Here is a 13,517-nt window from a genome sequence, read left to right as displayed (position 1 = left end):
ATCATAAGAGCTTATTTTATGTCCTTTTAAGCTCAAAGTCCCATGTATACATGTAAAGTTTGTAACTTTACCTGCTAGAACGATTGAAGGATCTTAGATCTACCTTTTGGTCAAGATTTGTACGCTGGAAATCGAGATACGAGACTTGGACATGCCCGACTCGACGATTCATTCTTGGGACTCGGCGAGTCCGAGGCAAAACTCCCTTTTTCTGTTAAGGTTTGAAGGAACCCAGTTGAGCACTAGAAAGGTTTTTAGAGGGTCCAAGGGAGTAACCCAACATAATGGACTTAGCCTTAGATCTGGAGTTCATTGGACTCGATGAGTGCAAGAACGGGCTCGGCGAGTCCAAGGCAATCTCCTTGCAGTTGAAGATGAACTTGAAGAATTTTTCATACAACTCGGCGAGTCAGATGAAGGTTCATTCGATGTTCATATAAAAGGGAAACTCATCGAGTCGTTGCTAAACTCTACGAGTAGAGACGTAGATAAGGATGGGTAATGAGTTGGGACTCGATGAGATGGCGGCCTAAATCTGCGAGTCGGGTCAACTGGAAGTTGACTTTGACTTGGACTTGGTTAGGGATAAAATAATCGTTTTACCCTAAAAGTAGATATCAGGTTCTAACTGAGTGTATTGTGGGATTATAGCCGGAGGGTTACCTGAGCAGCAGTCAGACAGTTGTCGAGCAGTTTTCCAGCAGTCAGCCTTACGAGGTGAGTTACCTTCCAGTAGCGGTGGGTCTACGGCCACAATGTCGGCCCACTAATAGGAGTTGTATGTGAGATGACTGTCTTTGTGATATTCATCTAGGATTACTGCTACCTGTTATGCCTTATGTGCTAGCATATTATGTGACAGTAGTAGGGGATGAAATAGTCCCCGGCTATCTGTCGATAGGACTGCAGGGGTAGTTTAGCACCCCAACCATGCTAGCCAGATTATGATATATGTGATATGATACTATGTGGTAGTAGTAGGGGTGAAATAGTCCCCGATTACCGATCGACAAGACCGAAGGGGAGGCTAGCACCCAGATATGCTAGGTAGTATTCGGTCGACAAGACTGAAGGGGTGGCCAGCACCCAGATATGCTAGGCATTGTCCAATCGACAGGGCCGCAGGGATAGGTCGGGCACCCAGATATGCCTGACAGTATATACATGATATTTTGATTTTTTGGTATGTGGTACGATGGGGGAACTCACTAAGCTTCGTGCTTATAGTTTTCAGTTTTGTTTCAAGTACCTCTTTAGTGAAGGGGAAGGAGTCGACGCGATAGCTACACATCATACACACACCTCATATTCCGCATTATTAGTTTTCCTTGGGATTGTACTCTGATATTATCACTATTTCATGATTTGGATTTTCAGACATTATACACCGTTTTATGAGATATTATGATTTGACGATGTTTCCAACGAATGGTTTAATTATAGTAATTTATAAAAATGAAATTTTTGGACGTGAAAATTGGGTCGTTACAAGTTGGTATTAGAGCCCTGGTTTGAGGGATTTGGACACACCCTCGGGGCTCAAATCGAGGGATTAAAATCTTTTACAAAAAATGGTTTTCTAAATAATAAGTTAAAAGAGTTTTGAGAAAGAACGAAGTGTATGATGTACGCGACTGACCGAGCTCAAGTAAGTTTTTCCCAAAGTACCCATACAAATTTATGTTATGTTTATCAACTTCAGTAGAACAGCATGCTAGAATAGGACTAAGGATCTAGGGATGATGCCTTATGTACGTGCTTTATGTGTTTCAGCTTATGTGAATTGTATGCTAGTATTGAGTAGACAGCAATAGGATAGCTTGTTTATGTTATGCCTAATAGTATGAGCTTAGCAATGTATGCTTGTACAGTTTCCTATTATCAGGATAGGATTGGTTGAGGATGTTCCTTTCATCCGAATGTTGCTTGCTTTGTACTTTGTGGGACTCTAAGTGATGGGAGTTAGCTATTAGGTGAATACCCTAAAATCACATGTGATCAGGGTTGGATAATCTTATAGGATTGGATATGACCCTATTACACAGCTCTTGTTTGAGTCCTAACCATTGCAAGGATGAGTCCCTTACTCAAACGATTATTTGGGCCTCGTTGCATGTGATTGTATTCAAGTAATGGTTGTATGGAATTACAAAGATGCCTTCAGTAGCTGAGGACTGGTTTGGGTGGAGATAGAGGTACCCTAGGGTGCGCCTAGGATGAGAGTAGCAGAGATCAGTAGTGGTAGTGACGTGGTTGAGTCAAGGCGGTTCTTAAGTAAAGTACAGATAGATGTGGAAGGTAGTATGGGCCCGTACTACTGAAAACATAGGATCCGTACTTGAATCAAGGAAGGTCAAGGTAAGACCAAGGAGATCGTGATGGATGTGATCCCTCTAGATGTATCAGTATCACTAACACTTGTCATTATGTATTGCAGAATGGTGGTGCTACGTATGAGGCCTGAAGTTGGTAGCTCCGGAGAGGGATCGGGTTCGGGTTCAGGTACCGAACCAGTGGATGAGAGGCTACGTGAGTTCATCGCATCTGAGATCACTAGAGGCATCCTTGATGCGACCCCGATCATCTTTGGGTCAATCAAGGAAGGGATTATCGAGCTGATGGAGGATCGCCTTAGGGCATTTAGGAGTGACATGGATACTAATCAGTCAGGATCACGCATGCTATCCTTTAAGGAATGCAGGGGCAGTGGTGCACCGGATTTCCATGGGGCGAAAGACCCCATTGCCGCCGACGATGGATTGTAGACATTGTGTTTGCATAGTTGACTAGCTTCTGCCCCGAGGGATCAAAGGTGAGATATGCAACAGGGTACTAAAGGGACAGGACTAGAGATTGGTGGGAGTCGTTTGGTGACTCTCTGGGAGCCTTGGATGTTGAGGATATGACATGGTCGGATTTGTGACTCGGTTCAGAGCTGAGTTCACACCTGCGGTGGAACTCCAGCAGTTGGCCCAGGAATTCCTGGATATGAGGCAGACGACTGATTCAGTGGCATAGATCACCTCCAAGTTCCGAGAGAGAGCTTCATTGGTGCCCCAGTATGCAAGAGACGAGGATATGAGGAGGACCCACTACCACGACATGCTGCGAGCCGACATTCGGGAGCATGTCATCTTCTCAGCTTATCCCACCCTAGATTCAATGATTGCCAGGGAAAGGGAGAGGAAGATTGATCTGGAGCACATCCGGAAGAGGAAGGCAGAGGATGGGCAGGTGACTGGGGCTTCGGGGAAGAAGCCCGAGGGATCAGATGTTGGGCCGAAAGGCCAACAGAGCCATAGCCGCTTTAGGAAATGCAGCAAGTCGCATGAGGGAGTTTCTAGGTTGGGAGCATCAAGCTGCTACAAGTGTGGCAAGATGGGGGCACTTCAGCAGGGATTCTACCACCCCAACACCCACCTTTCGGAAATAAGAGTTGTTGTGTTTTCACTGCAACCAGAGGGGCCACAAGAAGGCCAATTGTCCCCAGTTGACAGCAGCAGCATAAACCGCTCCAGTGAAGGCGCCAACCCCAGCGACCCTACGGATTACTGATGGCCGGCAGAGCAAGGCGGAGGCTACAATGGTGAGGATTCGGGCTTTCCAGTTGACTACCGAGGAGGAACACGCCGCACCCGAGGTGGTGATGGGTATGATTCTTCCCCTCTGATCTATTTATATGATGTTCATGATATTGATATATGCTTTGTATATGCATGTTTAGGGCCGTTCCATGTGAACGGTATTCCTGTGCAGGTGTTGTTTGATTCAGGTGCCACTTGATCTTTTGTTTCTCTTGCACTTAACAACAGGCTTCCCGAGTCTTCGGGCATGTTGGATTTCTTTTTAGAGGTAGAGATTGCCGATCATCGATCGGTGCGAGCATCATCAGTATTCCGAGATTGTGTGCTGAGATTATTCGAGGAGCGCTACCTAATAGACTTGGTTCCCATACCATTGCAAGGAAACAAGGTTATTATCAGCATGGATTGGCTAAGCCCCAATGGGGTGGTAATCGACTGTTCACAACAATTGATGCGGATCAGGACCCCAAGTGGGGGAGAGCTGGTGATTCAGGGCGAGACCGCGAGGACCAGCCTTATGTTCGGTAGTAAGGGTTAGGCGTTACCTTCATTAGGGTTGCGGAGGATATGTCGCCTATGTCACAGATACCCAGGAGGCGGGAGAGGTGACGGTGAGTAACATTCCGATGGCGCGAGACTACGTAGATGTGCTCCTAGAGGAGCTTCCTGGGATACCTCCAGAGCGACAGGTGGAGTTCAGGATCGACCTAGTCCCTAGTGCGGCACCGATAGCCAAGGCACCATATCAATTGGCTCCTCTCGAGATGTAGGAATTGTCTACGCAGCTACAAGAGCTGATAAACAAGGGATTTATCAAGTCGAGTAATTCTCCTTGGGGAGCCCCAATTCTGTTTGTGAAGAAGAAGGACGGGTCGCATCGGATGTGTATAGATTATCGGGAGCTGAATAAGGTAACGGTGAAGAACCGTTATCCAATCCTGAGGATTGATGACCTCTTTGACCAGCTACAGGGAGCATCTTGGTTCTCCAAGATTGATCTACGTTTAGGATATCATTAGATGAGGGTCGGAGAGGAGGATGTATAGAAGACTGCGTTCCGGACGCGCTATGGTCATTATGATTTCGTGGTGATGCCCTTCAGCCTCACCAATCCTTCTGTCGCGTTCATGGATCTCATGAACAACATATGTAGGCCGATGCTGGATCGATCCATGACAGTGTTTATTGATGATATCTTGGTTTACTACAATACGCAGGAAAACATGTGGATCACCTGCGATAGGTTTTGGATACTATGATGAGGGAGAGCTTGTACGCCAAGTTCTCCAAGTGTGAGTTCTAGTTGCACGAGGTGCAGTTTCGTTGGCACCTTGTCAATCAGAATGAGATTCTGGTCCAGCCGGCCAAGGTGGAGGCTGTGATGAGATGGGAGGTTCCGAAATCTCCATCTGAGATTCGGAGTTTCCTGGGATTAGCCAGCTACTATCAGAGATTCATCCAGGATTTCTCCAAGATAGTCGTGCCCTTGACTCAGCTTACGAAGAAGGTCGTAGTTTTCCATTAGGGACCCGAGCAACAGGCCGCATTCGAGACTCTGAGACAGAGATTGTGCGAGGCACCGATCCTAGCCCTGCCTGAGGGCATAGAGGATTTTGTGGTATATTGTGACGCGTTTATTTCGGGTTTGGGCGCGGCTTTGATGCAGAGAGGGCACGTTATTGCATACGCTTCGAGGCACATGAAGCCTCACGAGGCGAATTATCCAACGCATGATCTGGAATTGGGGGATGTTGTTTTTGCCCTCAAGATTTGGCATCATTACCTCTATAGGGTTCGTTGTACCATTTACACAGACCACAAGAGCCTGAGGTATCTCATGGATCATCCGAATCTGAACATGAGGCAGCGTTGGTGGTCGGACGTGGTGAAGGATTATGATTGCGAAATCCTTTACCACCCGGGGAAGGCCAACGTGGTGGTAGATGTGCTTAGCCGCAAGGCGGCGCCGGTCAGAGATATCTGCATGCGGAAGAGAGTAGTGACCTCATTATTGGAGCAGATCCGAGAGGCCCCACAGGAGGCTATGAAGGAGGAACATCAGAAGAGTGAGTGTATAGTGGGTCAGGTTTCCTCCTTCAACTATGACACCAGTGGATTATTGACACTACACCACATGGTGTGGGTTCCATACATCGGAGGCGTGCGCCAGGTTCCGATGGAGGAGGCACAAAAATCCCGATTCTCCATACATCTCGGGGCGACAAAGATGTATAGGGATATGCATCTTGATTATTGGTCGCCCTGTATGAAGCAGGATGTAGCATGGTATGTGGAGCTGTGCTTGACCTGCAGGAAGGTCAAGGCCGAGCACCAGAGGCCACATGGAAAGATGCAGCAGTTGGATATTCCCTTGTGGAAGTGGGAAGATATTACTATGGATTTCATCAACAAGCTTCCCAGGACCGTGCGGGGAGTGGGTTCCATATGGGTCATCGTGGATCGGTTGACCAAGAGTGCCCATTTCATACCGATTCAGGAGAGCATATCAGCCGAGAAGCTGGCCAATATCTATATTCGAGAGGTGGTGGCTCGACACAAGGTGACAGTCACCATGATTTATGACAGGGATGTTCGATTCACTTCCAGGTTTTGGAAGAAATTCCACGATGAGTTGGGTATTCGTCTGCATTTCAGCACCGCTTTTCACCCGTAGACGCATGGCCAGAGCGAGCGGACCATCCAGACTCTGGAAGATATTCTACGGGCGTGTGTGTTAGATTTTGGTGGTAGTTGGGATACTTACCTTCTGTTGGCTGAGTTCTCCTACAACAATAGCTACCACGCGAGTATTGATCGTCCTCCCTTTGAGATGTTATGCGGGAGGAAGTGCAAAACCCCGATATGTTGGGGCGAGGTTGACCAGAGGGTCGTGGGGAGCACCGAAGTAGTGCTCAAGACAACAGAAAGGATTTAGCAACTCAGAAGCAGACTTCATACGACACAGATTCGGCAGAAAAGCTATGTCGATAAGCATCGTTCAGACCTGGAGTTCCAGTTCATAGATATGGTTCTCCTGAAGGTGTTGCCTTGGAAAGGCATCATCCGATTCAGGAAGCGGGGCAAATTGGGCCCCATGTATATTGGACCTTTAAAGGTCATATCCCGGGTGGGCAGGGTGGCGTATCGGCTGGACCTACCAGCCGAACTCATTCAGATTCATAACACCTTCCACGTTTTCCAGCTACGAAAATGCCTGGTGGACGACTCGACAGTGGTGCCCCTAGAGTATATTCAGGTTGATGACAGTCTGAACTACATTGAGCAGTCTGTGCCGATCGTTGACTGGAAGTGGAAGGATCTGAGGAACAAAAAGGTCAATCTGGTGAAGGTGCTATGGAAGCATCAGAAAGGTTCGGAATGGACGTGGGAGCCGGTAGACGAGATGATGGAGCACTATCCACCAAGATCGAATAGCAGACTTTGAGGATGAAGTCTAAAATAAGCGGGGGAGATTTATAGCACCTAGTTCCTGGTATGTATCTATTTCTAGTAACTTGCATTTTGGCCTTGGACTCGACGAGTTGAGGTCCAACTCGTCGAGTCGGAGCGTATTGAAAACAGAAGTTTAATGACCTACTCGATGAGTCCGCGGCCGGACTCGGGGAGTAGGCGCTGTTCGGACAAAACCCTAGATGAGGGTTTTCACCCTATTTAAACCACTTATTCAGCCTCCCTTTCGTCCCCAATGCTTCCAGAACTCACCATAGAAAACCCTAGCCGTTTTTTAGAAGAACTATGACATTTTTGGTGGATCTTGCTAGTTGTGACCATAAGGAGGAAGGGAAAGACTTGAGGAAACAATTGAACACTAGGGGAACCCGATTTTGTGCATCTTGCACAGTTCATCGGAGGTATAAAGTTGTAACCATGCTCTTTCATTTGATAGATCCCTTTTGGGGAGATTTAGGGCTTTTATAAGCCATTTTTGGTGACCAACCATGATTGCAAGCATGGTTGGGGGTTAAGGCTTTAGAATCAAGTCATTAAGGGAGTCACAAGGCAGTTAGGGATTGCTTTTGCACCCATCTAAGGTCTCATGCATCATAAGAGCTTATTTTATGTCCTTTTGAGTTCAAAGTCCCATGCATGCACGTAAAGTTTGTAACTTTACATGCTAGAATGATTGAAGGAGCTTAGATCTACCTTTTGGTCAAGAGTTGTACACTGGAAATCGAGATATGAGACTTGGATATGCCCGACTCGACGAGTCATTCTTGGGACTCGGCGAGTCGGAGGCAAAACTCCCCTTTTCTGTTAAGGTTTGAAGGAACCCAGTTGAGAACTAGAAGGGTTTTTAGAGGGTCCAAGGGAGTAACCCAACGTAATGGACTTAGCCTTAGATCTGGAGTTCATTGGACTCGATGAGTGGAAGAACGGGCTCGGCAAGTCCAAGGCAATCTCCTTGCAGTTGAAGATGAACTCGAAGAGTTTTTCATACAACTCGGCGACTCAGATGAAGGTTCATTCGATGTTCATATAAAAGGGGAACTTGTCGAGTCGTTTCTAAACTCGACGAGTAGAGACGTGGATAAGGATGGGTAATGAGTTAGGGACTCGACGAGTTGGTGGCCCAACTCGGTGAGTCAGGTCAACTGGAAGTTGACTTTGAGTTGGACTTGGTTAGGGGTAAAATAGTCATTTTACCCTAAAAGTAGATATCAGGTTCTAACTGAGTGTTTTGTGGGATTATAGCCGGAGGGTTGCCAGAGCAACAGTCAGACAGTTGTCGAGCAGTTTTGCAGCAGTCAGCCTTACGAGGTAAGTTACCTTCCAGTAGCGGTGGGTCTACGGCCACAATACCGGCCCACTAATAGGATTTGTATGTGAGATGATGGTCTTTGTGATATTCATCTAGGCTTACTGCTACATGTTATGTTTTATGTGCTAGCATATTACGATATTATGTGACAGTAGTAGGGGATGAAATAGTCCCCGACTATCGGTCGATAGGACTACAGGGGTAGTTTAGCACCCAACCATGCTAACCAGATTATGATATATGTGATATGATATTATGTGGTAGTAGTAGGGGTGAAACAGTCCCCGGATACCGGTCGACAGGACCGAAGGGGAGGCCAACACCCAGATATGCTAGGCAGTATCCGGTCGACAGGACCGAAGGGGAGGCCAGCACCTAGATATGCTAGGCATTATCCGGTCGACAGGGCCGAAGGGGTAGGTCGAGCACCCACATATGCCTGACAGTATACGCATGATATTTGATTTTATGGTATGTGGTATGATGGGGGAACTCACTAAGCTTCGTGCTTATAGTTTTTAGTTTTGTTTCAGGTACCTCTTCAGCGAAGGGGAAGGAGTCGGCGCGGTAGCTGCACATCATACACACACCTCAGATTTCGCATTATGAGTTTTCCTTTGGATTTACTATGATTTTATCACTATTTCATGATTTGGATTTTCAGACATTATACACAGTTTTATGAGATATTATGATTTGACGATATTTCCTATGAATTTTTTAATTATAGTAATTTATAAAGATGAAATTTTTGGATGTGAAAATTGGGTCGTTACAAGGATTCCATTGATATCTGCTGACCATGCTCAAAGAAAACGCCACATCAGGGCGAGTACAAGTCAAAACATACATGATCGAGACAATTGTGAAAGCATTTGGTACTTGACTCATCTCTGCTATCTCAGCCTCTTTACTCGGATTCTGAGTCTTACTCGGTTTGGTATTGCTTCGGATAGGTAATTCACCTTTCTTGGAATTATCCATGTTGAAACGCTTCAACACCTTTTCCAAGTAGGTACTCTGACTAAGTCCAATCAGTCTTTTACTCATGTTTCTTAATATCCTTATCCCTAGAATATATGTAGCTTCCCAAGGTCCTTCATAGCGAAACACTTCCCAAGCTAGGAGTTAACCTCCTGAAAGATTGGAATGTCATTTCCTATGAGAAGTATGTCATCCACATACATCACCAGAAAGCTAACTATACTCCCACTAGCTTTGACATATACACAGGACTCATCCTCGCTTCTCGAAAATCCAAACTCTTTGACTTTCTCATCGAAACAAAGATTCCATCTGTGAGATGCTTGCTTCAATCCAAAAATGGATTTCTCAAGCTTACACATTCTATTAGGGTACTTTGCATTAAGAAACTTCCCATTAAGGGAAGCGGCTTTGACATCCTATAGAGATATTTCATAATCATGAAATGTAGTTATGGCTAGCATAACCCTCATAGATTTAATCTTCGCTACTGATGAGAATGTCTCATCATAGTCAACTCCATGAGTTTGAGTAAAGCCCTTTGCAAAAAATCATGCCTTATATGTGTGTACTTTCCCATCCATGTCTGTATTCTTCTTGAAGATCCATTTGCACCCGACTGTCTTACGACCTGGTACATTGTCAGCCAAGTTCCAAACTTGATTGGCATACATGGACTGAATCTCATTGTACATCGCCTCTTTTCATTTTGCAGACTCTAGGCCTACCATGGCTTCCTTTTAGTTGTTAGGTTCATTCAAATTTACCAATTTGCTATCACTGATAAATGTATCACCAACTGTAGTGATATGGAAATGATTACACAGGTGGAACACTAACTCTACTAGAACGCCTCAGAGGTAAGGACTCGTCAACTGGTTCAATAGGATTTTCCACCTCAGGTTGACCGCTAGTGTTTGAGGTACCTTCATCACTTAACTCTTGAAGCTCTTCAAGGTTAATTTGCCTCCCATTGTCCTCTTGGCATATGAGTTCTCTCTCTCTCTCTCTCTCTCTCTCTCTCTCTCTCTCACTCTCTCGAAAAACCCTTATCCTTGCAATGAATACAACATTCTCACTCGGTCTATAGAAGAGATATCCAAAGGACTTCTGCGGGTAGCCGATGAAAATACAATGCTCACTATGAGGTTTTAGCTTATCGTGAGTCTCGTGTCTCATAAAAGCCTCGCAACCCCAAACCCTGACGTGTGCAAATGAGGGAACCTTTCCTGTCCACATCTCGTGAAGTGTTTTGGAAATCTTTTTTGTTAGGACTAGATTAAGGATATGGGTGGCAGTCTCTAAGGCATGCCCTCAGAATGAGATAGGTAACGAAACTCAACTTATCGAGGAACGAACCATGTCCAACAAGGTTTGATTACGCCTCTCAGTCACACCATTAAGCTGTGGTGTCCTAGGTGGCATCAATTGTGAAACAATTCCACATTCCTTAAGATAGTCTAGGAACTCGATACTAAGATACTCACCACCCTGATCGGATCGGAGCATCTTTATCTTCCTGCCCAGCTGATTCTCCATTTCTTGTTTAAACTTTTTGAACTTTTAAAAGGTTTCTAACTTATGCTTGATTAAGTAAATATAGCCATATCTATTGTAATCATCAGTAAAAGTCACTTAGAAGCGGTTAGCATCCATTGTGGCAGATCTGAAGGGTCCACACACATCGGTGTCTATGAGATCCAAAAGACCCTCACCTCTTTCACAAGTACCAGTGAAGGGTGACTTGGTCATCTTTCCAAGCATACAAGATTCTCAAGTGTCATCTGACTTCAATTCGAATGACTCCAATACACCAGCCTTTTGCACTTGGCCTATGCGCTTCTTGTTGACATGTCCAAGACGACAATGTCACAAGCATGCCTTGTCCAAAACATTGGACGAATCAATGTGTAATACATTATTTCCTAAGTTGTCTATAGCCATCACAATTCCATATACACCATTACAAGGCAATGCTTTAAAATAAAATATACCATTATAAAAAGCATTAATAGAACCAATTTCATTATCAAACGAAAATCTAAAACCTTGTTTGTACAAACCATGAAAGGAAATAATGTTTCTCACCATATCAGACGAGTAGAAATAATTATTCAATTATAATTCTAAACCACTACTAATAAATAAAGAATAAACTCCAATATTGGTGACAGATGACATTTTCCTATTCCTCATGATCAAGTTCATACTCCCGTGCTCCACATCCCTACTTCTTCTTAGACCTTGCATATTAGAACAAATGTGGAAACCATAACCTGTATCAAGGACCCAAGAACTAGAATGTGACGAGTTATTAGATTGAATAGTGTAAATACATGCACGTGTGGGCTTTATCTTCCCATCCTTGACATCCTGCAAGTATTTAGGGTAGCTTCGCTTCTAGTGCCCTTTATCATGACAATAGAAGCACTCTACGTCTTTTGGATTGGTAGAAGGAGTAGCAGAGCCACCTTTGGTTCCACTAAAATAGGTTCCATCATGAGACTTTCCCTTGTGGCTCTTGGAAGGAGCCTTCCTCTTCTTTCCCTTCCCATGTCCAATTGCTAGAACAGGGGCAACAACAGTAGTAGGAGTGGATACAACCGCTTGTTTTGCAAGTGGGCCGTGATGGACTCTCCATCCTTCATTTTGGTTGTGATCATGGAGGCAAAAATCTCATACCTCTCCTACCGAGCCCTTTGACGGTACCTTCCCATCAAATCTTGGTGCATCTCGAAGGGTCAGAAGTCCTCATCAGACTTTTGAAGCTCAACAGTCATTGTAGCAATCATAATGCACGACACCTTTGTCGCCTCCCTCTCATGAACCCTGTATTCCTCGATTTTCTCAGGAGTAGCAGTTTTTTCATCAATCTCCTTCAGCTCTGTAGCACCCATAAAAATCAGGCCAAATTTAAACTTTTAAAACTATTTAGAAACCAATAGTTGTTAACAATTTGTTTTCAAAACAGTTCTATATCAGAGTATCCCAGAAACATAGTCATAAAATGTGAGGAGTTGTACGATCACGCCTTTGCCTTCCCACGATCATCTGAGGTACCTAAAACCAAAACTGAAAATGTAAGCCCAAAGCTTAGTGAGTTCCACCAAAATATTGATACACTACAAATATCACCTATACAAATAATAGCATGTATTGGGTCCATAACTTTACAGACTGGGTTACCCCTAGGCCCACAGTGTGAGTCTGGATTGCCTTCCAGGCCCACAGCACACATGTAGATTGCCACCGAGCCCACAGTATGAGTCTCCCTCAACTTGTATCTAGAATGCTCCCGAGCCTACAGTACCAGTCTGGCATGCCCCACCTGACCCTGATCTCGTATCTGGAATGCTCCCGGGTTTGTTAGTTACTGCACGGAGCAGTATCACCTCAACCCATCCCATATAATATGACGACATATAACACAACTAATGCACATACATATAATCACATGCTACTACAGGTAGTCCTATAGATCTACCTAACTAGCATAGCAACTAACATGCAACATTAACTCATACTCAACATACTACCAAGATACTGATCTAATAGATCATACAATACTCGAGCATACAACATATCAGGATAGCAATCCAAAAGGGTCAGCCTTGGTGCCTTAGACCCTTAAGTATAGTGAGGATAACTCACCTGGCACTGTTGAAGTCCCGCAGATGAAAGTCCAGCTGCTGGTTGATAGATTCCCGAACTGTCAACATCAAACAATACCAAATTAAAAATTGAGTTCCAAATCCAAGGTCCAACTCACACTCCAAAGGTCCAATAGTTAAGTAATGGGCCAAAGCCCAGCATGTGGCCCAATTTTCCAAATTGGGCTCGGACCTCTACATGGTCTTTCCTTAAGGCCTATCCAACTGTTCTAGTCCAACCTCTTGGTATTCCCATGGCCCAATATCATATAATCATAAAGCCCTGCTATGGACCACCTATGGCCTAATTTTCCAAATTGGGCCCAAGTCCTTCACATGGGCCTTACCCTAAAACTCATCCAATTATTTTGGTCCATTTACTTATTCTTGTATATTCCATCAATAGTCCAACCACCAAGGCACAATAAGAAGGCCCAAATCAAGGCCCAAGTGAAATTAAGGTTTTCACATGAAATGAAAATTAGGGTTAAGTGTCTCTTAGTTAACCCATTAAGGACT

This window comes from Lactuca saligna, chromosome 4 (assembly GCF_052625555.1).
Source record: "Lactuca saligna cultivar CGN05327 chromosome 4, ASM5262555v1, whole genome shotgun sequence".
Taxonomy (NCBI): domain Eukaryota; kingdom Viridiplantae; phylum Streptophyta; class Magnoliopsida; order Asterales; family Asteraceae; genus Lactuca; species Lactuca saligna.
Note: the sequence above shows the minus strand (reverse complement) of the source record.